This window comes from Prionailurus viverrinus, chromosome A1 (genome assembly GCF_022837055.1).
Source record: "Prionailurus viverrinus isolate Anna chromosome A1, UM_Priviv_1.0, whole genome shotgun sequence".
Classification (NCBI taxonomy): Eukaryota; Metazoa; Chordata; class Mammalia; order Carnivora; family Felidae; genus Prionailurus; species Prionailurus viverrinus.
In genome coordinates, this window is record NC_062561.1 from 55,840,770 (window position 1) to 55,867,821 (window position 27,052).

General features: G+C 35.1%; 1 long non-coding RNA gene across 1 annotated transcript in view; it reads left to right on the forward strand.

Moving 5' to 3' along the window:
• Positions 1-2,509: 2,509 nt before the first annotated feature.
• The window catches only part of LOC125176831 (uncharacterized), an 802,675-nt gene continuing 778,132 nt past the window's right edge, over positions 2,510-27,052 (forward strand). The window contains exon 1 of the long non-coding RNA XR_007156409.1: positions 2,510-2,955. This is a non-coding gene — a long non-coding RNA (uncharacterized LOC125176831). The remainder of the gene's footprint in view (positions 2,956-27,052) is intronic.

Below are 27,052 nucleotides of genomic sequence, written 5' to 3' on the forward strand. Positions count from 1 at the left end.
ACCCATAATAGGATCTTAGTGTACTTTTAGCCATTCACAGACATACCCATTATTGAAAAATCTGAGTCACCTGATGCTGTGCTCCCAGCTGAAGTGGAACAAGGTGATCGTTTCTCTGCCTCCTTGTTTCAGCTCTCATAGAGTACACAAGTGTCCCTTCTGCAGTCAATTTCATGCCATATTTTTTCTTCCTCCCTCCCTCCCTCCCTCCCTCCCTCCCTCCCTCCCTCCCTCCCTCCCTTCCTTCCTTCCTTCCTTCCTTCCTTCCTTCCTTCCTTCCTTCCTTCCTTCCTCCCTCCCTCTTTTTATTTCTTTCTTCCTCTCTCTCCTTCTCTTTCTTTCTTCCCCTTCCTTCCTTCCTTCCTTCCTTTCTTCTTTCCTTCTTTCTTTCTTGTTTCACTGTTTAAAATGGTCCCTGAAGATAGTACTAAGGTACTGTACTGTCCAGTGTTCTTAAGAAGGTTGTGGTGTAACTTATGGAGAAAATACATGTCTAAGATAAGTTATACTCTGGCACAAATTATAGAACTGTTGGATGTGAGTTAAATGTTAATGAATAAAAATATATATTAAATAAGTTTTTTTGAGCAGAAACACAAATACGGTTATGCATTGATTAGGTAGTAAAACAGTTATGACCAAAGGCTTACAGGAATCTAAGCCTACATTTCTTTCTGGAAAAATGGTTTGGTATTCACTCAGTGTCAAGGCACCTTTGTAGAAGATAATTACTGCCAAGCATGAGAGCTGACTGTAGCTGCCTTACCCATAGCAGTTTATATTATTCCTACTAGCACAATCTACAAATATTTTTTTCTATAAGCAAATTTTAATTATTTCATCTATAATGTAGCTACAATTCACTCTTTTTTTTTGTTATGACCTATATAATTAGTGTACTGATTGCTACTTTTACAGTTTTCTGAGTTTTATAAAATAATGAGGGCTCTATTTCTCCTCTTTTATATTATTTTTTTTCAATATATGAAGTTTATTGTCAAATTGGTTTCCATACAACACCCAGTGCTCATCCCAAAAGGTGCCCTCCTCAATACCCATCACCCACCCCCCATCAACCTCTCCTCTTTTATATTAAATCTCTCTGTCAGATTAGGGTTTAATTAGGAGAGAAACTGAAAATTGAACATGTGAAAGCATTCGGATAGGATGGCTAAGTATTGATTTTATCCACTTTTTAAAAACTTCCTTTTACCTGTGGAAAAGTAGCAAATTGGTACTAGAGACAAAATTGAATTTCTCTTTTTTTTCATTTTTGTTGTTTATTTTTTTTGAGAGAGTGTGAGCAGAGGAGGGGCAGAGAGAGAGGGGGACAGAGGACCCGAAACTGGTTCTGTGCTGACAGCAATGAGCCCTATGTGGGGCTGGAACTCACAAATCACAAGATCATGACCTGAGCCGAAGTTGGAGACTCAACCGAGTCACCTGGGCATTCCTATAATTCTTGCATTTAAAAAAATAGTATTATTAAATATAACCATCTTAAAGGTCCTGTGAAATTACACTTTTCTCATAGATTCAAAAACTAGGCCTCAGAGAATAATGCCTTTGCCAAGGTCATATTCAGTACAAATAGATAAAAGACTCCAATCCCAGACATTTTTCATGTTTTTTTCCCCTTCTAAATCGAATAAGCTTTATTTTCCTCCCACTTTATAATGTATTTTGAAAACAGACTAATTATAATAATGGCTGCTATATATAGCAGTTATCTTGTTGCAGGCACTAATTTAAGTTGCAAATATTAATTAGTTTTATATTCCTAAAAACCCTATCATTAAGTACATTTCCCAGAGAAGTTAAATACCTCACCCAAAGTCACAGATCTTATAAATAATAGAACCTAGAAGTAAACAGAACTCCTGAGACCACCTTTACTCACCACGTTTACTGGAAATAAGTTCTGGTTATTTTTCCTTTTCTTTAGAACTCATAAAATTAACAACTTATTGTGTACCTTATTGCGTCTCTACAAACTTCTGAGGTGAAAGGATAATTTGTTTTTCCCAATTTTTCTGTTAAAAAAATAGACTGGATTATCTTTGTTTTGAACCTTTTTTTTTTTTTTTTTGACCTTTATTGACAGTCATAGAGGTCCCAGCAGCACCTACCCCATCTGCCTGACCTCATTCCCTGCTGGTGAGGGACAACATGAGGAGACTCTGTCAGGGTTCACAACCTGGCCTCCACACGAGGCGGGCAGAGAGAGACTCAGGCAAGGGGCAGATCATTCTAGACTAGTACGTGGCAGTAACAAGCTTGGGTGAGTAGATCTTCCGACCACCTGCCAGAATCTCAACAGTTTACACAGTGGCCTTAACGTGGAGCAGCCACGTGCATCCTCCAGATGGTCTCAACAACACTTGACTCTCTCAAGGAACGCTAAGCCCTTCAAAGCAGCTTTCACTGGGGAAACTGGCGGGGAGGAGCCTCAAATTGCCCGGATCTAGCTCGGGGAGCAACCGGCAGTCACGTGCTCCTGATGGCGACCTGCAACAACTGGCTCAGTCGCCTGGCTGGAAGCGCTTCCCCACAGCGCGCGGGTGAGAGCGGCCTCAGCGAAATCCAGAGTGGAGCTAAACAGGCGCCAGCTTTCCTCACAACCTGAGTGAGAGCAGGGCCAGGACCGCAACCTGGAGGGCTCCACACGGGGGTTTTCTTGCCACCCAGAGCCAGTGGAGAGTGGGACCCAGTGAGGGTCTCACCCTCGAGTCTGTGAGAGAAGGCAGGCCCCTGGCAGGAGGAAGAGAAGCACAGACAGACCTGCTGGGGGCTGATGCAAGGAAGGGAGCTGCGTAGGCGGCCCCCTCCTACCTGTGGCCGGTGGGCTGCCCTTGCCTCGGTGGTCCTTATGGTCTGAGGCGCGGCCTTGGTCACTTTCCCGGCTTTTCTCTCGAGGACGCTGTGCGCCGTTGAGGACCTCTCCCGGATCTTGAGGTAGGCGGCTTTCGTCATTAATCTCTTTCAGACAGATTTCACACAAAGACAGAAATGTGAACAAATTGGGCATTTATGAATAACTCGCCAAAGAAAACCTGTGATTTAAAAAAAAAGCAGGAAGGGCTCAGGATTAAATATCCTGAGGCTGGAATTCCAGCTTAAACACTTGGCACTACTAAAAGTTTTTACTTCAGTGTCTTGGTGGCCCTTCCACGAAGGAAAGACAGTACCTATTTATCTCAAACATTTGACTGAGGAGGAAAGAAAGAATACAGAACAGTTCTGGCCCGTAAAAGAATTTGAAAATACAAACTAGCATTCCTTATGCTTCTGAGAAAAAGTGCCTTTCTGGGATAGGTTAACTTCATTCCAGAGACTTAGGCGCTGAGAGAATTGTGCTTTGTAAAGGCTTCTGTGATTGTGTGTGTGTGTAGTTTAACACTTTAAATTGTTTGCTGCTTCCTTTATCCCCATCTTTGTCCTGACTGCAGTAATTGAACTACATTATGCTATGTTAAAAATGAATTTAAATTTATTTGTAGTGCCTTACAAGCATAAAGTAATTTTCTGTGTTCACTCAATTATTCTGAATATTACTTCAAGAATATATTTTCCCTTTCATGTTTTGTGGTTTTAAAAGTAAATGAAAAGCAAGCTTCAATTTGGCGCACATCAGGATAATTGAAACTAACAATCCCATTTAATGAATTTTTACCTGGAAGAGTATAATGCATGGAAATAAAAATCAAACATGACTATTTACCGAGTGATATAAGGTTAGGCATATTATATTTTTGTTAAATGTAAATATGCAAGTAAATTAGGACCACTATTATGTGTTATGCTTTTGAGAGCCTAGGCTGAAATCAATAGAAACATTATGAAAATGTTAAGTTAATTAAGATTATAAATTACCTTGCTGCAAAATTGAGATATTTTTTTTTCCTGTAATTACTCCCTCGAGTGTTTCTTTTCACCCTTGAAGAGAATTTGCAAAAATGGTAAAAAATCCATTTCTGGAGGGAATAAACAAAAAATTGTGTTGTGTGTGTTTCAGACAGAAGGAAAGAGAGGTAAAGCATTTTACCTTCTAGGTTTTAATAAAAATGTGTTGCTTTAATGTCTTTATTGTGTTATTAAATGGGTGAATGCCAAAATAAATATGCTGAAAATTCCTCCTACTATAATACTATCAGAAATGTTAAATAAAATCAAATGAAATTCCTCTTTAACATGTAAGTATAGCATACATGCGGTAAATTGCATGCATCATATGCGGATACAAATTGCTTTCACGACTTTAATAGACCGTACATTAAAGCTCAGAGCTCCTGTCATGTGCCACTTGGTCACTCTCTAAAGTATCTTTTCAAGGGTAAGTGCTAGTGCTGTTTTCTCTTTTTAACATACATTGCTAGTTTTGCCTGGTTTTGTAATTTTATATAAATGGGCCATAGAGTGTATATGATTTTGTGTTACTTTTTCTCATTCATTATTGTTTGTGAGATCCCTTTATTTGTTCTTCCTGGTAGTTGAATCTCCTTTGTTTACATTGTTCCATAGTATTCTTTAGAATTAATAAACACAGTCTTTTTATTTCACATATAGCAGGCATTTGGATTTGTTTTAGTTTGGGACAATTGCATAAATTTGATATGTGTGTGCATGCAACCCTGTGAGGTATACATCCCAGGGTACAAGTGCTTGTCATATTGCATGTGTATGTTGAGCTTTAGTAGATATGGTAAAAACATTTTCTACTCCTAGAAGTAGTGTGTGAAAGTTCTGATTGCTTCATTTCTTTGTTACCATTTGGTATTCTTGGGCTTTTATATTTTAGCCATGCAGAGCTGTGGTGGTGATTGTTTTACTTGGCATTTCTATGATGAGCAATATGGTTTAGCATCTTTCCATAAATGAGTTTATTGCTTATTTGTATATCTTTTTTTTTAATTGCCTGCTTAAATATTTTGACCATTTATATAGCAAGTTGGGTGATTTTCTTTTACTAATTTGTGCTTTTTCTTTATATATACTGGATATGAAAACCATAGATGTTCTTAGTTATATATTTTAAATGTAATTTTCCATTCTGTGGTTTGTTTTCTAACTCAAACGTTCCTTCTAATAAGCAGAAGTTTTCACTGTGATGGAAATCTTCTTTGTAAATCTTTTCTCTTAGGATTGTTGGGTTTGGTGACTGTTAAAAAAGCTTTTGCTTTCCCTATTGGAGGGGTTAGGGTGTGTGTGTGTGTGTAAAATCATCTAGAAATTTTAATATATTTATTTTTTTATGTTTGATAACTTGACTCCACCTGAATATTTCTGAATGCTGTTAGATAGTTGTTTCGTTTTGTGCATATGGATATAACCCAGTGTCTTTGGAGATGGCTTTTTTATATCAGAAGATTTGTAATAATGAAATAAGCTCACTATGGTAGACTGAATAGTGGCCTTCCAAACAATATTTATGCTTAGATCCTTGGAACCTGTGACTATTATTTTATATGGGGGAAGAGTACTGAAGAGATAATTACATTAAGGACTTTGAGATGAAGAAATTATTGTGGATTATCTGGATACTTACTAACTTCAATTACTTGCATCCTTATAAGGGAGGCAGTAGAAGATTCCATAAGATCAGAAGAATAGGAAGAGACAGTGTGACCACAGAGATACAGATTGGAATGATGTGACCATAGGCAAAGGAATGCCAGCAGCCACCAGGGCAGCCACTTAAAGTCTCAGAATGGACCGTGGCCCTGCTGATACACACTGATTTTAGCACAGTGATATAGATTTTGGAATTTTAGCCTCAGGAGCTATGAGAGAATAAATTTCTGTCATAGTTAAGCCACCAAGATTGTGACAATTTGCCACAGCTGCCATAGGAAACTAATACAACAATCAACTTCTATCATTTTTTCTTAATATTTATTTAAGATTATTTTGGGAGATTTAAATTATGTGACTGTTTTATAACTCTGGGACTTGTCTATATGGCTATCTTGAGAAGCCATACCTCATAGATCTGATGTTCTGTTTACTCTAGAAAATCCTTGGCCAGCAACACTGCTAAGGGTGTTCCAGAGAAATGATTTCTGCTTTCTCGGGAATATCATTAATCTGCTTACTCAAAGGAGGTTTAGTTGACAAAGCTATTTACCCAATTGCTTGACTTTCCTTTTTTCCTAGCATTATCACCTCATTAAAAAATAATAGACTGTAGGCCAGTTACTTTAAATCTTCTTCCTCTACTTTTAATTCCAAAGTTGTAAAGTAATTTTTGTGAATCACTGTTGATTTTACGATATTTTTCTGCATATCTTAAGATGATAATTTTTTTCCTGTTATTGTGCTTAACTACTGTCAAGCATTAGCTAACCTTGCATTCTTGAAAAAATGTATCATGCTTGTGAATGTTTTCCTATATATGTATTTAAGATTTTAATGAGTGAAATTTCCATTTTTTATTTCTAAATATTTTATCCTCTTTATTATGATTAGCAGTTCTTTATAAAGCTTTACAGTGAGCAACCTCTGTCTTTGTTTTTGTTTTATGTTTGCTTTTAATTCTGTGTATTTCTGCTTTCACATTTAATATGTAAACCTTTGTAATGCTTATACTATGGCTGGGCAAAATGACTTACTGATATATACCTTGAAGGGTTGGAATTCTTGCTTATCTGCACCATGAAATACATAATGTATATTTTCAACTGCTTTAATTGAATTTCTTTTATTTTGGTGAGAACTTTTAATACAAGATCTATTCTCTTACCAAATTTTTAAAAAGTTTACTTATCTATTTTGAGACAGAGAGAGAGCAAGCAGAAGAGGGGCAGAGAGAGAGGGGGAGAGAAGATCCCAAGCAGACTCCACGCTGTTAGTGTGGAGCCTGACATGGGGCTTGAACTCACAAAACATGAGATCATGACCTGAGCCAAAGTCAAGAGTCAGATGCTTAACTGAGCCACCCAGGCACCCCTCTCTTACCAAAATTTTAAGTGTAAATGTACTATCATTAACTATAGGTATGATATTGTATGGTAGATCTCTAGAACTTATTCATCTCGCATAACCAAACTGTATAATCATTGAATAGCAATTTCCCATTACCGTCTCTCCCCAGCTCCTAGTAACCACTATTCTATTCTCTGCTTCTATGAATTTGACTCTGTTATATGAATATCTCATGTAAGTGCAATATTTGGCTTATTTCACTAGCATAATGTTATCTAGGTTCATCCATGTTGCTGCATATGTCAGGATTTTTTTTTTTCCTTTTTAAGGTTGATTAATATTCCACAGTATGCCACATTTTCTTTACCTTTAATCCATTGGTGGATATCTAGATTATTCCCACATCTTGGCTATTGTGAACAGTGCTGCAATAAACGTGTGTGCAAATATATCTTCAAGATCCAGATTTTAGGGTTTTTGGATAAATACCCAGAAGTGTGTTTGTTGATTATAATAGCCATTTAAAAAGAAAATATTAAAGTAACCATTAATAAGAAAATTGATAAGTAAATTGTGGTATATTCATGCAATAGAATAGAATACATCAGTATAAAAAACAATAAAATATGGTAGTTGTGTTGTAACATGGGTGCCTATAAAAAATCTTGAATGAAAAGAACAAGCTGTGAAAGAATATGTAAAGTAGGTGTATTACTTCTCTTTTGCTGTCATAACAAATTACAACAAACTTAGTGAATTAAAACAACACAAGTTATCTCACAGTTCTTTTGGTTAGAAATTTCTGCACAGTTAAAATTCTTAACTGTGTTAAAATCAAAGAATCTGCAGGGCTATAAGAATCTCTGAATGCACCAAAGGAGAATCTATTTTGTTGCTTTTTCCAGCTTCTGAAGATTGCCTCATTCCATGGCTCATAATCCTTTTTCCATTTTTGTAGGTAGGAGTATAACAGCTTACTTACCTTTATCTCATCACATCTTTCACCCTCGTAAGGAAAGGACTGCTTCCTAGCACTAACAATTAAATTTGGCCTACTAGGATATTCTGTGTTAACTTGCCCATTGTAACTTTAATCACATCTGCAAAGTTCCTTTCTCCAGGCTTTAAGGATTCTCGTTTGGACACCTGTCTGTGCCGTAGTTCTACTACAATAGGATGCTATTCATGCAAAGTTCCAAGACATGTACAACTTAGTAATATGTGTCTGAAGGAAACACCAGTATGAAGCAGAGCTGTAATACTAAAAAAAAAAAAAAAAAAGGAAAAGAAATAAGAACAGCATTCAGAATAGTGTTTATCTTAGTTATCTTAGAGTAGGAAAGAGAGGACTAGTTATGCAGTTGGAAGGAAAACAAAAACCAAATTCTATTTCTTAAGCTGGATGAATGGTACATAGTTTGCTTTATAATTCTATATATCTTGTGTGTGCTTCAATAGAGCATACAAATGAATATAGTGAATATTTTATAATTAAAATTACAAAATTAGTAATAGAAACCACTGATTTGATTATTGTAAAGATATGTGGAACAAATCTGAGAGCAATTATAAAAACCAAACCAAACAAACCAAAACTAGAAAATGTTTGCTTAAAATTATCTTATAATTATGCAAGGTTGTACAGTATTAAGGGGACAAAACTCAGAAATTGAAGTATAGATATGCAAGTCCAGCATTTGGAGACAGTTTACACCTGGAAAGCATTATTTATTAACATTAAGTTAAAGAAAAATAATGCTCATGTATACAAAATAAGACAACAATATGAAAGCAAACAGAAAAACTTTAAAAAAGTGTTTTAATGTTTGTTTTTGAGAGAAAGCGAGACACAGTGTGAGCAGGGGAGGGGTACAGAGAGAGGGAGACACAGAATCCGTAGCAGGCTCAAGGCTCTGAGGTGTCAGCATAGAGCCTGATGATGGAGGGCTGGAACTCAGGAGCTGTGAAATCATGACCTGAGCTGAAGTCAGACGTTTAACTGACTGAGCCACCAAGGTGCCCTAAGAGAAAAACTTTTAAAAAACTGAGAAAGAAGAAAAATTTACTTTCAAAGGTATAGGAAGACTCACTTGTCATAAAAAATACTAGCCAGAAGACTATGGGATACTATATTCAATGAGCTGGTTTAAAATAATTGCCAGTTTGGAATTAAGTAACCAGTAAAAATACTCTTTAGCAGTAAAGTTATAACAAAGATAATGTTTACACTGTAATGACTGAGACAATAATTATTTCAGTTTGAGCCATGATGCTTCATTGTTATATATAAGTAGATAATGTAGATTTATACATAACCTTCTACATTTATGCAATGTGCCTTAATGAAAGAGTTGTATTTTACAGTAAAAATACCCTATCTCTTAAATGTATGATTTTTTTTGTACTTAAGATCTTTGATTATTAATTTCCTTCCATAAAACCAAAATCATTATAGAGTAGAAGCTGGTGAACTTTGTTGCGCACCATGTACCACAAAACTTAGTAGCTTTAAACAATATGAAACTGTTGTTTCTCACAATTGTATGGATCAACTGGATGGTTATTCTGGTTAGCTTGGCTTACTCATATATTTGTGCTGAGTTGCAGATTGGTTGTTGAACACTATACTGAATGTAGTGCGGCTCTAATTGGGAATAAGCAGGCTGATCAGGCTGATGATCTAAGATAGTTTGGCAGGAAAATTTGGCTCTCCTCTGTGTGATCTCACATCTTCCTTCATCATAGGAGTGAAGTGATTCTGCTTTCTACTGGTTCTACTGGAGTGATTATGTTCCTCATGAGGAAAAGTTAGAGAAAATGCACCAGGCCTCTTGAAGTCTAGGCTCAAATCAGACACAATGGCATTTGCATCACATTCTCTTGGGCAAAGCAGGACATGAGGATAGCCTAAATTCAGAGAAGAAAATTACCTCTACCATGTGATGGTATGAAAGTAATTTTACCTTGCAAATGGTTGAACATGAGGAATGGAGAATTGAAGAAACTTGTGCAATCAGTATGCCAAAAATGATCTTACTTTATGGCATTTCTAGCACAGTGAAATTAAAGGTGCACTACACAGCGTAGGCAATGTATTTTTGAGCAATAAAGATGGCTTTATGATATAATCACAGTAGATGCATAGATTTAAGGGACTAAGTGAAGGTACTCACTTTCCTATATACCAACAATGATCAACATAGAATTTGAAATTAGAAGTCCAATGCCATTTACACTAACAACACTCAGAATGAAATGCCTAGGTTTGAATCTAGTCGCTGCACATTACCTTACCATGGTAGATTTCCTTACCCTCTGGTTTTCCGTTGGGTTCTGCATTGCAGAAAACCTCAACAGGATGCTAGAAGACAGATGGAGAAATATATTAGAGATATATTCTTCCCTGCATTGTCATTATTCTAGCAATTACTGTGTTTGATTAATGTCACATGGTCACTTGTCTTTGGACCCACAAAATCTGGTAACACCATTGTCTTCCCTTTTCCCTTCAGGCCTGTGGGTATAATGGCTTTTTACTAAAGCCACTGCCAGAGTATTTCATCAAATCCCTGTGATGGTTTAAACCTGTACACAGCTCTTTAAATTCTGCTTTCATTAAACACTCATCAAGTAATCCTTAATTTAAATTAATCATTTTTTTATTGACAATTGTAATTGAACACATTTTAAAGCAGTTATTTGAATAATTGACATATAAGAAACTTAGAAATCAGGTCATTTAAACGTGAATATTTTCCTTAAATGCAGGGATGAAGCGTGATTTTAAATGTAAATACTAAGTGTGATTCACATGCCTTCTATTTCTTTGTGTCTATTTTTTGTTGTTATTTTAGGCTCTATTATAAGTAATAAAGAAACAACATTTGGGAGTGTTTTTACTTCTAGAGAAAAATTGAAAATCTTTTCATTTTTAACTTTGAAAATGTAGATGCAATTCTTAAAAAACTAAAGAAATCAGAAATACCACAGAAAATGTGAAGACTTGTTTTTATACAGGTTAAGTAGTGGCAGAAGTCTAAAATCTGTTAAATTGTGGTTAGAGTATAATTTAATTCTAAATAGTTGAGAATTTTTCTTAGTATTCTTTACTTTGCCCACTGAAAATGACTAAAATTGAATTGCTATTCATAAAATTTGCAAGAAATTCAGATAAAGCCTGAACATTTTGACCTTCAGTAAAGGGATTGGAAGAAAACTGATTTTTACAAAGAATCAAACAAAATTTACTTTAATGAAAAAGAAATAGCATGAAAAGGAACATAGGACATTTGCAGTTGATAAAAGGCAGGCTATTTCTATTTTTGCTCTATGAAGTAAACTTGTAACATTGTTAATGCTTCATGCAGAGAAATTTTCTCTTTTTCAATATAATTGTGAAATAGTAGCAATTCATTTGGACATGCAGTGAAAAATAAGTCTTAGCAACATCAAAATAATTTTAATAAAAATTTTCGTGCAATGGAGGTAATGAGCAATTAATAAGATATTGAGTATAAACTTGTTAATTTCAGCAGCAAACTTGTAAACTGCAGCACCATAAACTATTTCTTACTTCCTTCTTATTGCACATGTAAATATTATTTGCACAGTAATTATAGAACATTAGCAACTTAGAAGAAATACAGATACTAGGAATATCCTTTTTGATCAAGTGCAATTAATATTAAACAATGTAGCACAGTAAATACATATTTTTAGAAAAGGCCTCCAGACCCAAGCCCAAGCTTCTGTTCCCTATTCTGTGACACTGAGGCTAGGATATTGTGAGGTGGCTTCCTGGAGTTTATATCAATAGGGAGATAAGGGAGAAACCATATGGGAGCAGATGAGAGAAAAGATTTTCTTATTGTTTTGCTAATTTTTCCTGTCAGCAAGAAACATTTCTTTACATCAGCTACAGCAGATGAATTCAAATTTCAGCTAAAACATATTTAAAATCGAAAATTAATAAATAAAATATTGTGAAACAAAATCTTATATAGAGTAAATCTCACTTTATCATGATTAAAGATTTTCTAAACAGTTCAATGTTGTTTTAATATTAGTACCTCTATTACTATAATATATAATATATATTATAATTCATATTATATGATTATATCATAATAGTGTAAAGAAAGGCTACTTCAAAACCACAGTGAGATAACACCTCACACCTATTAGGATGGCTACTATTGAAAACAACACAAAAAAACAAAAGGGAAAAACAGAAAACAAGTATTGGCAAGAATTTGGAGAAGTTGGAAACTTTGCCATAGTTGGTGGAAACGTAATGTGGTGCAGCCACTGTGGAAAAAGTATGGTGATTCCTGAAAAAAACTAACATAGAATTATCATATGATCCAGTAAGTGTATTTCTGTGTTCATGCCCTAAAGAAATAAAAACAGGAAGTTGAATAGCTAATTGTACACCCATGTTTATAGAAGTTGTGGAAGAAACTCAAGTGTCCATTAATGGTCTCCTGTCATAAACAAAATGTGACATATACATACAATTAAATATTATTCAGCCTTGAAAAAGGAAGGAAAATCTGACATGCTTCAACTTGGATGAATCTTGAAAACATTATTCTAAGTAAAATTAGCCTTTCACAAAAGGACAAATATTGTATGATTCTACTTATGTACTTAAAAGTATATGAAATAGTCAAATTCATTGAGGCAGAAAGTAGAATGATGGGTGCCAGGGACTGGAAGAATGCGGGAATGAGAAGTTAGTGTTTGGGTACAGAGTTTTGGCTTGGGAAGATGAAAAAGTTCTGGAGATGGATGGTGATGATAGTTGCATATTAATGTGAGTGTATTTAATGCTACCAAATTGTACACTAAAAAAGTTAAAATGGTACATTTTATGTTATGTGTATTTTACCACAATAAAAAATCATTAAGAAAGACACAACTTACATGTTTTCCATAGAAGAAAGACTCTAAATAATTAAATACACATTGTTAATAGTAACATTCAGGGAATAGGAATTGAAAAATCTTTCCTTAACAGTATAAAACATATTTCTAATGCGTGAATCTTGATTATAGTTGAAAAACAAGTGATACCTCTACTAAGATTAGGTACAAAACAAGGATGTCCATTACTTCTACAGTGAACACTACTGGAGGTATTAGTGCAATTAGACAAGAAATATCAGAGTTTTAGAATAAGAAAAGAGATATAATTCTGTTTTCAGATGATATAAAACATTGAATTTGAGAATTAATTATATGTATAACACAAGAAACAAACAGCTAAGGTAGAAGGTCAAAAAAATTAATATAAATTAGGTTCACATAGACCCATATAATAACCAGTTAGAAGATAAACTTGTTGAAATAAAAACTGTATTTATAATACCCAATGAGAAACTAAAATCCTTAGAAATAAATCTAAAATAGATGGACAAGGTCTTTATGAGGAAGATATAAAAACATAGGAAAAGAAAGACCAAAGAGTAGACTTTCAACATATAGAAAGGCATCTCTAATTTTTGCATAAAGGATTAACTATTCTAAAGATGTCAGTTCTAAGTTAATTTGTATAGTTCATATAATTCTGGTAAAAATACAAACAATTGTGTACATACAAAAGTTCATACTGAAGTTCTTTGAAAATAATAACCATATATAGTACATAATTGAAAAGAATATGAGGGGAAGGGATTAAAAACATAAAGCATCTACATTAAAGTTGCACTGTCACATAGATAAGATAATCTGAGCTAATTTAGGTTTAATACTAGCAAATATATACATAACAGTAGAATTGAGGCAAAATAACCCAAAATACAAAATGAATAAGCAAATACATGAAGAGGCAGTTTACAAAAGGATAAGGAAATATAATGGAAATGTAATGAAAACTATCCTTTTAGGGTGCCTGGGTGGGTCAGTTGGTTGAGCATCCAACTTTGCTTCAGGTCATGATCTTGGGGTTTGAGCTCCACGTCGTCGGGCTCTGTGCTGACAGCTCAGGCCTGGAGCCTCCCTTTCTCTCTGCCCCTCCTCTCCTTGCACTCTGTCTCTCTCTCTTTCTTTCTCTCAAAAATAAACATTAAAAAATTTAAAAAAATATCCTACTAAACAATGAAAAACTTGACTAGAAAAATAAAGGCTTATCTTGGAGAAGCTGTGGGAAAACAGACTCTCCTGAGTTAATTCTGGGATTGTTTATGCAACCCTTAATGAAGGAAATTTGCCAATATGTAGTGGAAATACATATGTTTACCTTTGAACCTGCAATCCCATTTCTAGGAAATTATTTTCCAAATACACATGCAACAGTCCTTTAACTTATATGTAGTAATTATTCATTCATCCATTGTTTATAGTTAGGAAATGTGTAAGAGACCTGTGTTCCATGCATACTTAATTGAATAAACCATGCTTCAGAAAGACAATAAAGTCTATTGTAATTATAAAAAATATTGACAGCAGTCTCTGTTAACTAACATTAAATTATATCCGGAATGTATTGCTAATTGAAAATAGCAAGAGCAAAAGTGTATATATAGTAGGGTACAGTTTGCATAAGAAAAATAAAATAAGAACATATGCATATATGTCCTCATTTTTTTCCTAATAACACAAAAAGAATAATGCAGAAAAAATTAGAATGAGTGCCTACAGAGGGTAGATGGATATTTTTAGGTTATTAATGTTTTGATTTTCTTTTTTTTTCTTAATGACTTTTATTTCTTTATAGTTTGGCTGAATCTACTGACAGAAATAGAACAGGGCTATAGAATAAACTTAGGGTTCAAATAGCATAACATGACTGAGCCTTATATAATTTTCAAATAGGACACCGATGTATCTAGGTTAAAAAAATAAAAAAGAAAGGGTCCATCCAAAATTAATGGTTTGGTGCAATGGCATTCTCCCTGACACAATTAAGTATTATTTTCTGTGTGTTCAACAAGTTTTCAGAAACACCTCAAACACTTCATGACTAATTAAATTTATGCTCAGAATTCTATTTTGAGATGTTGATACAGTGATCATAGGGAAAAGAGAAAAGGTTAAAAATTATCAATGACAAATATAAAAAAGTACATAATTGTAAAATTGCTGTAGTAATAAATATTAAAGCACAACTGTTACTTTGAATATTAATACATGTCAGAAAATATTCTCCATATTTTGAACAGCAGGAACGTGAGTCTAATCTCGAAATTGAACTTTTGTTATTCCTCCAACTGGTGCAAGATAACTACTTATTTGATGAGTCCTAATGAAATGCTATAAAAAGAAATTAACTTTGTAAAGTCAAGTTCTTAATTAGAGAAATGAACAAATATTTTATGATATGAGGTTCGGTAGGCTGTATTATTAATACAAGTTTCCTATGTAGCTTTGTCCTTAATAGAGACAGAATGAGAGGTTTCTCCTTTGAGGACTTGAAATAATTACTTCAAATCTCCAATTTTCTTCTCAAGCAAATGGATTAAGAAGATTAATGTATAATTAGCACTACCACAATGCCAGTTATACACATATTCTGGATTTTACATATTCATTTTCACCTTTCCTAGTACTTTCCATCATTGAATTTCATTCTGTTTCTATTAAATAGAATGAGTTGAAGTGGTAATACAAACTTGAAAATTGAATGAAACTTTTTAGTGTAGATAGCTGGTCAAGATTCTTTAAGCCTTACTAACGTATTTTTTTAAGTAGACTGGGTTAGGGTTTGTATTATTCATGTATCTGATTTATCCTTCCTCATCACCCTAAAAATATCTAAGTTGACAACAGCAACAATAGCAAAAAAAAAAAAAAGACTCTTAATCTGGTCATTTATGTCACTAATTTCTATTTTATTTACATTTCTACATGATACTCTGATAGGATGATTTAAAATTTTATCTCCTGACTTTTTAAAAAAAATATTTACACCTGTCAATAATTGTTCATGTATTTACTTTTATTCTATGTCATGTAGGCTTAATAATAATTCAAAAAGTATTGGAGATACAACATTATTTTAAGAAAGCTATCTTAAAAACAAATTGTGTTAGTAAGCATCATGAGTAAAATTGTGAAATTTAATCATATAGAAGTAAGAAACTAAAGATTACCTCCAATGAAGAAATGCATATATGCCCACTAATTCAACAGATCCAAAACATAGACACAGAGCCAAGTGAAAAGCTAACAGAAAATCATATTTCAACTAGGGAAGTGCTGCATTTATGAAGTGTCATCAAAAAATCCCCTTATTTGGGTGATGACTGCTTTCTTCCTCACTGAGAATATTTGTTTTCTAAACTCAGACCATCAGGAATTTTTCTATTTGAAGTGATATCAGTAATGTATACTTTCATTCTCAGCTGGAGGGTATAAGTCACTTTGACATGGAGAAAAGCACTTCAATTTATAACCCAGGTGCAAAAGCTTCAGATAAAAATTTTCTGGATAGCCTTTTCCATATTTACCTTAACTTTGTAGTTTTTCAGGAAAAAAGATCTTGAGTTCACTTTGCAATCCAGGCCAGATGGTGACTTTACACACAGGCCTGCTTTGCCTTAAGTCTCCTTCATTTAAATTTTATTTAACTTCACTCTTCCCTAAAAAACATTTATAATTATATTTTTCCTTTTTTTTTTGTGAGGTAGCCATTGGATCCTCTGGATTGAAATCTCCCTCTTTGAATTGGATCAATACACTTTACTTTTTTAGTCTAAAGGTTTGTTCCTGATGGTCTTAGGCTAATTGGGCTAGGAAGGAAGTAAGCTATTATTAATAAAAATAAATAGGGAAAAGACCTTTTGGTAGCTTCCATGTGATAAACTTTAAGTGAACAAGATGAAGAGAGAGAAAGACAAAAAAGGATTATAACACTACTAATTTAGAACTTTGGAATTTTTTCTTTAATTTTTAAAATGTTTTTTAAGCTTATTTTTGTGAGAGAGAGAAAGAGAGAGAGAGAGAGGAAGAGACAGAATACTAGTGGGGGAGGGGCAGAGAGCCAAGGAGAAACAGAATCTGAAGCAAGTTCCAGGCTCTGAGCTGTCAGCACAGAATCCAAAGTGGGGCTCAAACTTGTGAACCAGGAGATCATGACCTGAGGCAAAGTTGGATGCTTAACCAACTGAGCCACCCAGACGCTCCTGAAATACACACACACACACACACACACTTAAGTTATTGAGAGAGAGAGCGCGCATGCACATGCAAGAGAGGGTGAGAATGAGTGGGGAGGGGCAGACACGCCCTCTCCTCCCCCCCACCCCCCCCAACACACACACTCCAAAGCAGGCTCCAGGCTCTAAGCTGTCAGCACAGAGCCTGACGAAGGGCTGGAGATCATGACCTGAGCTGAAGTCAGATGCTCAAGTTACTGAGCCACCCCAGAACTTTGAAATATTTTTAAAAATTAAGTGAGAAAATGTATTTTTGGCCATGGATAGAATGGCAATTATAATATAGGCCAGGAAGTATTAACTGATATTAATTAGAAATGAGGACATAGCTGGGTCTCCTGGGTGGCTCAGTCGATTAAGCATCTGACTTCTTCTCAGGTCATGATCTCACGGTTTGTTTGAGCCCTGCGCCAGGCTCTGTTCTGACCGCTCAGAGCCTGGAACCTGCTTCAGATTCTGTGTCTCCTTCTTTCTGTCCCTCCCCCACTTGTGCTCTGTCTCTCAAAAATAAATAAATGTAAAAAAAAATTTTTAGGAATGAGGACATAGGATAACCTAGTATAAAATTTGGTGAATCAGTCAAGTCTGTAAAACACAAGTTAATATATTCTGATTAATACCCAGTATTTTTATATCAATTAAGAGTAGTGTAGAGTGTATGTATATATTTTATAAATTATATCTCTGTATATATATCCATGGATATCAAGCTTGTTGTCTTTTATATATATTTTAGAACTGAAGGTGGTAAAGGAAGCTTCTCAAAATATGTCTTTGTAGTAGTTTCAAAAGTACTTCTAATTTTATGTGTTCACTTGGCACAACACAAGCAACATGAAGAAAATGTTGCCCCCAAATGGGACACTTTGAAAGCAACAGTCATTGTAGATCTCTCTTTCACTCACTCTCCTCTATATCAACAATTGATGGTATTTGATAGTTGCTTTTTTTTTTAAATGTTTATTTATTTTTAAGAGTGAGAGAGACCGAGTGAGAGGGGTGAGGTGGAGAGAGAGAATTCCAAGAGGCTCCTTGCTGTCAGCACAGAGCCTGATGTGGGACTTGCCTAGCTGAAACCACAGTCAGAGGCTTAATTGACTGAGCCACCCAGGTGCCCTGTTAGTTATTTTTAAAAAAATTTTTAAATGTTTATTTATTTTTGAGAGAGAGAGTGAGACAGAGCATGAGCGGGGGAGGGCCAGAGAGAGGGAGACACAGAATCAGAAGCAAGCTCCAGGCTCTGAACTGTCAGCACAGAGCCCGACGTGGGGCTCGAACCACAGACTGTGAGAGCACGACCTGAGCCGAAGTTCGACACCCAACTGACTGAGCCACCCAGGTGTCCCAGATAGTTGGCTTTTAATAAAACATGCTGCATACCTTGATTTTCTGTTTTATAATTCCAATAAGTGAATGTGCCCAAGACTGAAGATTTGCATATCTTGATTTGATGTTGTGGAATCAAACTGTATATGATGTTCAGAGAGCTGTGTTGGTAAATGCGTAAGGCTATACAAGTTGTATTGAGGAGCTGGAGTGGAAATACCAATTTCAGCGATAGGTGTGGCTTAATAAAGAAGAAAGTATATGTAATGAGTTGGAAAATAACTGGAGTTGAAAGGTATTCAGAATAAAAATGCAGAGAGAGAGGGAGAACACGGAGCCTCCGACATTTAGATTTATCCCCACTTTGAAGCCATGGATTTTACTGGGTATTGTGGAAACTCAATCTATTTTTTTTTTTTTTTTAGAGTACTTCAGGGGATCTGGATACACTGTCCCAGGTGGGGAGCTGGGGAGTTATGCTCCAACTTTTCAAAGGAGGAATATCTACATAAATTATTTGGAATCATTTTGCACAAGATAATTGCCCAGAGTCCCTCATGTATTTTTATCCAGTCATTTATTAATGTCAGTGTGGAACAATGGCATTCATTTCCCAGGACTGCTATAACAAATTTCCACAGACTTGGCATTTTAAAAGAACAGAAGTGTATTTTCTCACATTTCCAAGGCCACAAGATTGAAACGAAACTCTGGACAGGCCCACAGTAGCTCTGAGGCCATCAGGGAAGAATCCTTCCTTGTCTGTTCCACCTCTGGTAGCTCTTGACATTCCTTGGTCCTTCTTGGCTTGTAGTTTTATCATTCCAGTCTCTGCCTCCATCTTCACATCACCTTCTCTGTATCTCTTTCATGTCTCTCCATGTTTCTTTTTCTTATAAGGACAGCTGCCATTGGAAATGGGACCCACCCTAAATCCAGGATGATTTCATCTTGAGGTCTTTAACTACTTACATCTGTGAGACCTTGTTTTCAAATAAGGTTGTACTTACGGGTACCAGCTTTCAAGACTTAAACATACCTTTTACGGGACACGATTCAACTTACTACACTCATGAATATATATTTTGTATTTGGGTTATGATCTAATGCTAGTTTATTTATTCTGTGGCTCAGATTGTCCCAGCTTTGGAAATTGAGACTCATCCAGTTGATTCCTATGTCACTTTGACCTACCTTCATTAGTATGGGGATTTTTTTTTTCAGCTGTATCTGACTTTCTGATAGAATAAGATGGTTAAGGCTCATCCTGTATATTTCTCCTTCCAGTCCTAGAATCAACCGCTTCTCCAAGGAATCCTGGTTTATTTTACTGGAGAATGGTTTTGGGAATCAAGGTATGCTGGATGTGCTCACTGCTACAGGGGTGTTGTTGCTTCTGGGTCCTGTCTGCTGAGGATGCAGGGAATTATATGAGTGCCTGGTAACCTCCGTATATGCACTTCACTGTGAATATTATAACTCAAACATGAGTTTATACTAATGTCTCCAAGTCTGTTGTATTACCATATGGATCTTTCTAGCTTTCTTCCTTTGCTTACCTGTAACATCCTGCTCCAACAGTGAAAAATCTGGCTCCCACCATCTGTCATTAATCTTTCAATTCTAGTATACATATATTGTGGCTTCAGAATTGTTAACCTATACCCAGTTTTAAGTACTTTTAAAATCACACCATTAAGAAGACAGGCTTCTAGAGAGTGTTTCCATCTGAGAGGCATGAATGTGCCAAGTAAACAACTTGCAGTGCCATGAAAATTTGGTAAAATACCACACCCATGTCATTTTCATCACTACCACCACCACCAGTGACTAAACAGAACTTCGATGTTCAAGGCAAAATTACCCCATACCTAGATTCCATATTAATATCCAGTCAAGTGAAGATTCAGAGCCAAATTAATTCATGGCAAGTAAACTACATAAAACATAACCGTTAATGTTTAGAGCCTTGCCAGTTTTTGGCATATGATTGATTATATTTTACTCTCGTACCTATTTTGCCAGTTACCACCATATACCAGAAATCTTTACCAGTAAACCCTCAGTACTTCTATACTAGTCACTATGTGTCTCTGTATATTCCTTCTTCTTATCTAAGCACCTACATCTCTTGAACTTCTAGCATGCTTATTTTAGGCCCTCTGAAACTCACATATTGTCAGAGCCATCGCCTGCAATATCTCTAACAGGTTGTGTAAAGGTTTCATTTTCTGACTTGAATAAGCTGAAGCTAGGCCCTGGTCAAAGGCCCTTAAACAACTCCCACAAACCTCCTCCTTAGCCTGGAAGTAGTTTGGGTTCCTCCTAGTTCTTGCTTGTCATTTCTGGACTAATCTCCCTCATTCGTCTCTAAAAAACACCAAATTTTAAATCTATAAATATAACTCAAAACTTTTCCTCTTTGCAGTAATATGCAGCCTTTTGATAACTGTTCCTTACTCCTCTAGGACAGTGGCTCACTGTGGTGATCTCAGATTGTGCTTTTGTCAGAATTCCTGGGGATTCTGAAGTCATGACACTTGTTCCAGTACCAACACTCTCAATTGATTGCCCTCTTCTCCTCCAAGATTTGTATTCTTCTTCCTTCCTTGGCAACTTACTTTCCATATCATACTTTTGCCATCGCCAGTAATTTCAAATTTAATACATGTATCATCTCAGTTTCTAAGATAATATTCTCTGAATTCTATTCTCTAAACTTGGTATGCATAAATTTAGAATACTGTTTTCTTGTGAACATTATCTTTTACCTTTAAGCTAAATGCACCATTTTCTCCAGCAGTGTTACTTAAGCTACACATTTGGTCTGATATTACTATAACTGCATTCAGTTACTGATTCAGTAGATATATAAAAATATTTCAAACTTAACATGTATAAACTGAAATCTTGCACTTCCTCTATATATTCAATCATTCTAAATTTCTGCCATTTTAATAGTGACTCTGTTCTTCCCATTCCTTAAATCATATTTTTAGAGTATTATTTCTAAGTCTTTCATTCTCTTTTTTTTAAAGCAAATTCCATTAGTTTTACAGTCATATGTGGAATATGATGATTCATTGCCACCTCCACAGTTGCCACCCTGTATGAATTCACTGCATACCGTCTGTCATATGGATTATATCAGTAGTATCCTAACTATTCTTCCAGTTACACCCTTTGTCCCCCACAGACTATGCTCAAAAAGATAACCGAAGTCATTGTGTTAAAAGATTAATCATGTAACTTCCCAGCCCTATCTGAGTATATGATAAATTTCTTTCTAGCTTTGTCTTTCTTTATTCTCCTTAGTACCATATGAGACACTGTAACATTGTGTATGCATGTGTGTTTGTGTGTGTGTGTGCGTGTACATGTCTGTGTGCATTTGTTGATTTCTTCACTCTCTAAACTACAAAGTCCATGCAACATGAACAGAGAGCTTATTCTTATTAACTCCTCTTTTAATTAATTAACTCCTCTTGTACAATGAACAGGTCTGGTGCATATTAGGCACTCAGAAATATCTATTGAATGAATGAATGATGTCTCTACTTCTCTGTTCAAGGATACATAGTTTCCTTCCTCTGGCAGGACTTGGCAATTTAAGAATATAAATTGATATGTTATTATTCTCTAATTGTCCACAATAGTTGTTTTCATAATAATGGGCAATTTAAATCTTGGAAAAAAAAGCGCATGCATTTAATTATTTGTATTTAGGGACCAACATTGGTAATACAGTGTTCCCTATGTAATTCACTTCCTTATCTCTTAAAACATAATGAAAACTATAAGCATAATAGTGTATTAAGTATAAAGAGAAGGCTGTCATAAGAAAGCTCTATTCTGACAAACAAATACATTTATTGGTAAGAGCAGTTATTTAAAGATACATATTGGTGATGTGAAGATCTAAAATGTGATCAGTTCTTAATATTATATTTAAAAAATTCAGTATATAGTGAATTAATTGAAGTTTTAAAGTCTGGGACAACAAAATTAACTGCCATTTATTGAATTATAGCTATCAGGAAGGATCTTTAATGAAGAGATTAAAAATAAGATCAGGGAAAAGCAGTTATACTTCTAATACAATGAAGTTGAAATTTTGAGTCTGAATATATGCTCTGATAAAAAATATTACAAAGAATCACTTAAATCAGGAGACCAACAGTCAAGGAAAGGTTATCTGCATTATTTATCCTTGATTTATTTTAATGGAAATAGCTATTTCTTTAAAATAACTTGTTTCATTTTTTATCTTCTTGAATATTACTCAGCCAGCAAAATTAGATAAGCCAGACTACTTAATATTATTATCCACAAATTTATCCTTTTGTCAAGTATTTATTGATTTCATACTATCTCAGACATTGGAGATGCTAATGTTTTTACTCCCCTTGATCTTACCCAAAAGGCCGAGAAACGATTAGAGATGCTAATTTTTTTAAGGTGAGCTATTATGTTTATATAGATTCAATTATGAATTTTGAGCTACCCAAAGCAATTCACATGAAAGTTATTGAGAAACAAACTGTTTATTACTAAAATCAAAGGCACATGATTGATTAAGAGATTCATAAATGAGGACTTCTTGGAGATTATAGATAAGAAAAAAATTAAAAAGTTGAAGTTTGAACTAGTTCTTTAAAAAAATATATAATATTTTACCAAAAAATTCAGCAGTATCCTCCTCATTCAAAAAAGGAATTTCAAAGGTATGGAAAGGCATAATATATTTGGGGAATGGCAAAAAAGTTCAGTGCATTTGTTTCCCTAAATAAAGAGGCCCATACATAGAAGACAAAGGAAGTCAGGCCATATTAGAATTTGGATTTTTATTGCACATGCAAACCATATAGATTTCTATATAAATAAAAAAAAGTGACCATAAGACATTATATTTTTAAAAGAAACCATTTAATTTTAAAAGGTATGTATCTGATTTTAGTGAACATAATTTTTCATATCATTTAATATTCTCAGAAGGTATCAGCAGTGCTTAGAGAGCAGAGCAGATGCCCCTCATACTATTTTTAATGAAAGTGTGGCCTTCTTCCGTGCAAATGGCCTCAGGGTTGCCTGTGCATCTTAGAGAAGGTAATGTCTCCTTCGTGCTCACCTGTGTTCTACATGAGCTAACAATGAGAGGAAAAGAAAATAATTTCCTAAGCAATTCTACAGAAGGGAGATTGGCAATGAACATTATGAAAAAGAATTTAAAAAGTCTATTCCCAAAAAACTGTAAGGAATATGCCATGACCTATGAAAAGTTAGACATTTAAGTTGCAGAAATATGAAAATGGAAATTAAACATGTGTAATCAAAGAAAGCCATCTCCAATTAGCTTGTATTTTAAAACTTTTAAAAATGTGTCTTATAGTTTCTGAAAGTGAAGCATGTTACTTAGAATAAACTGCTATAACACAAAATTCAAAATATGTCATCACTTACTACAAGAGAAGTTTTTTCCATTCCATTCTTAACAGTTTGATAATGATATTCACTGGGTAGCCTTTCCTGTATAGATACAGGGATCTAGGTTTCTTCTATCTATGCAGCATTACCCCCCTTAGGGTCTCAGAATCTGTATCATGTGGTAGGAAAAGAGAACATGAAGGAACTTGCAGGAGGATATTATTGTATGGGTTAGTCCTAGAAGTGACTATATTGTTTCCATTCACTTCACTTTGGTTATAACTCAGTCACCTGACCATACCTAGTAGCCAGGAAGATTGGAAAAATAGTCTGCCTCTTCCTGGGAAGAAGAGGGAATTGTTTTTATTGCTCATAAATCTATCTGTTGTGTATCTCCTCATCTGTCTGCTCATGACGACAAAGATTTCACTTCTTTCAACCAGGAAATATACTCACCTTTCCCCAAGGGAAACAACCCAAAGTCATATGTGTTTACCACATCCAACTCAAAGTCCAGGATCTGGGTGATTTGCAGACTGTGATATATGGATGAGACTTATTTTGTCTTGTGACCTGCGATCTAAAGAAAGAAAACCTGTTATCTATAATACAAAGTTCCATTCTCATACATAGCCCATGCACAATAGAGCAATAGAGACAAAATTCACAGAGAGGAAACTAAGCAAAACAAAACGCAGTTTGGAAAATGAGAGTGAGAAACAACATAAAAGCTATTGGTCCATCTCAGCTTGGAGTGGTAGATAAAAATTCTTTGATTAGTCCCTGTTTTTGGTCCCTGGGAAGGGTTCCTTTACTAATTGTTCTCAGATACTGGTTTTGCCCTTTGGGAGGGTTCTTCTTTTCTATTAATCTTCATGTCTTTATTTATGTTGGGTGTTATAGATATGTACCTATGGCTGTTACATTTTTGAGAACCTGCATGTTATTTAAAAACACAAATGAGGGGCACCTGGGTGGCTCAGTCAGTTAAGCGTCCAACTTTGGCTCAGGTCATGATCTCACGGTTCGTGAGTTTGAGCCCCGCGTCGGGCTCTGTGCTGACAGCTCAGAGCCTGGAGCCTGCTTCAGATTCTGTGTCTCCCTCTCTCTCTGACCCTGCCCCGTTCATGCTCTGTCTCTCTCTGTCTCAAAAATAAATAAACATTAAAATAATTTAAAAAAATAAAAACACAAATGATTTGGTTTTGTTTTTTCTTTTATTATGTCTAGTCTTTTCTCTGGCAGTGCAGTTAATTCAAAAATTACCAGGTATCTTGTGATCTGTTCGCTGTTTGTCAGTTCCATGTGTCAGTTAACCTACCAGTTTTCTATTAGACATAATTTTTAATCTGTTATATTTTGATTTACCCCCTGCTTCAGTCTCTCAATTGTGATGATAAAACTACTTGACATAATAGCCAAGGTGGAAAGACATATACCATTTATTTTTGTACCCTGGCTGATTTGTTTTGTGCTCCAGTACTTCCGTGAGGATTATGACTTTTACTTTGTCCCTTTCAATATTTATGATCATTCTGACTTATTGGAAACACTTGTCCTGGAGGAGGGTTACTAAATTAGTGCCAGTGGGCCAAATCTATCCCTGCCTATTCTTTTGCAAATACTCCGTTGATACTTTTCATTACAATAGAGTTGGGTGATTGTGACAGAGATCACATGACATTCAAAGCCAAAGATATTTATCATCTGATCCTTTACAAATAGTTGACCCCTAACAGATTCACTCAGCTCATTGTATTTTTTCCAATTTAGCACAGATAACATTTTATGGAATGTTTTTGCAGCACATAAAAGGGCTTCCTGCTTCTCACCTTGCTATGTATGTTTCTTTGCCTTTTGTCTCCCACCTGCCAAACTCATGTCACATATTTCAGATTTTATTGGGGTAGCACCTCTCTTGTCTGTTATACAGTGTATGTTGTAATAAGGTTTCCAGATATCTTAGGGACAAGAAAATGGAAGGTTTGCCATTATGTTCTGTTGTTTTCATTGATTATCCAACAGTTCAATATGTTTATTTTGCGTATAGCCTTCCACTCAGTACTTCAGGGATCTGTTCTCCTTCTAGCCTGTGATTCTATCATCTGTTAAGAATTGAGTCCACTTGCACTCCTGGTATTAGAAAATAGAGGGAAAAGGAAGAGAGGTAGGTCACATATGAGGTATTTATGGGTTGATTCTGAAGATGACACACATCACGTCTACATGGCCACTCCTGACTGCAGGTGAGAATGGGAAATTTAATCTACTTCTATAGCCAGAAAGAAGATGTTGGTTTTGATAAGCACATGTACTCTCTGCTGCAAGAAGACGTTATATGTAGTGTCATTCACTAGATGTAGTATATGACTTAAGTAAACTGTAGCAAGTAGACAGGTAATTTCTCCTAGCTAAATTTAAATTTGCAAATTGTAAACTCTAAATAATGAGCAAAAATAATTAGCATAAGTTTTTGGAACTTAAAAATTTTTTCTGTTTTTTCTATATATCTGTTTTCACACAGATAATTTGTATCTCTGCGTTTATAAAATGATTTGCATTAAAATAATCTAAGTTGAATGATTTTCAGTACCAAATATCAATTGGAATAATTGTTCAAGGAGGTAGGGATTGGTTTGATGTCAAAATATATCGGGCATGGGGCCAGTCATGTGGCCATCTTGTATATCCTGTTAATTCTTTGTTCTCTAAAAATTGGGCCTGTCAGAGACAGTTGAAATGGTGAGGAAACAAAACCCATTCCTGTGAAGGAAGCATCAAGCTACACTATTTTAATTTTTTTAATGTTTTTTTTTATTTTTGAGAGAGAGGGAGAGGGAGGGAAGGAGACGTGGGGGAGGGGAGGGACAGATAAAGAGGGAGACACAGAATCCAAAGCAGGCTTCAGGCTCTGAGCTGTCAGTACAGAGCCCTGTCAGGGCTTGAACTCATGAACTGAGCTGAAGTCAGATGCTTAACTGACTGATCCACCCAGGCGACCCACCCCTCTTTTTATATGTATATTTTTACTTTGGCATATACTTATCTTTTCTACTTTCAAGGATATTTGTAGTTAGCATTATTTTCTAACCCTTTGATTATAAAAAATTTGCCATCACTCTGATAGCATATATATCAAAATAATGATTTTTATGCTGTCAGTGTTGGGGAGAATGAAATTATGATAGAAAAAATTTCAAAAGTGACTTAGTGATGTATTGATC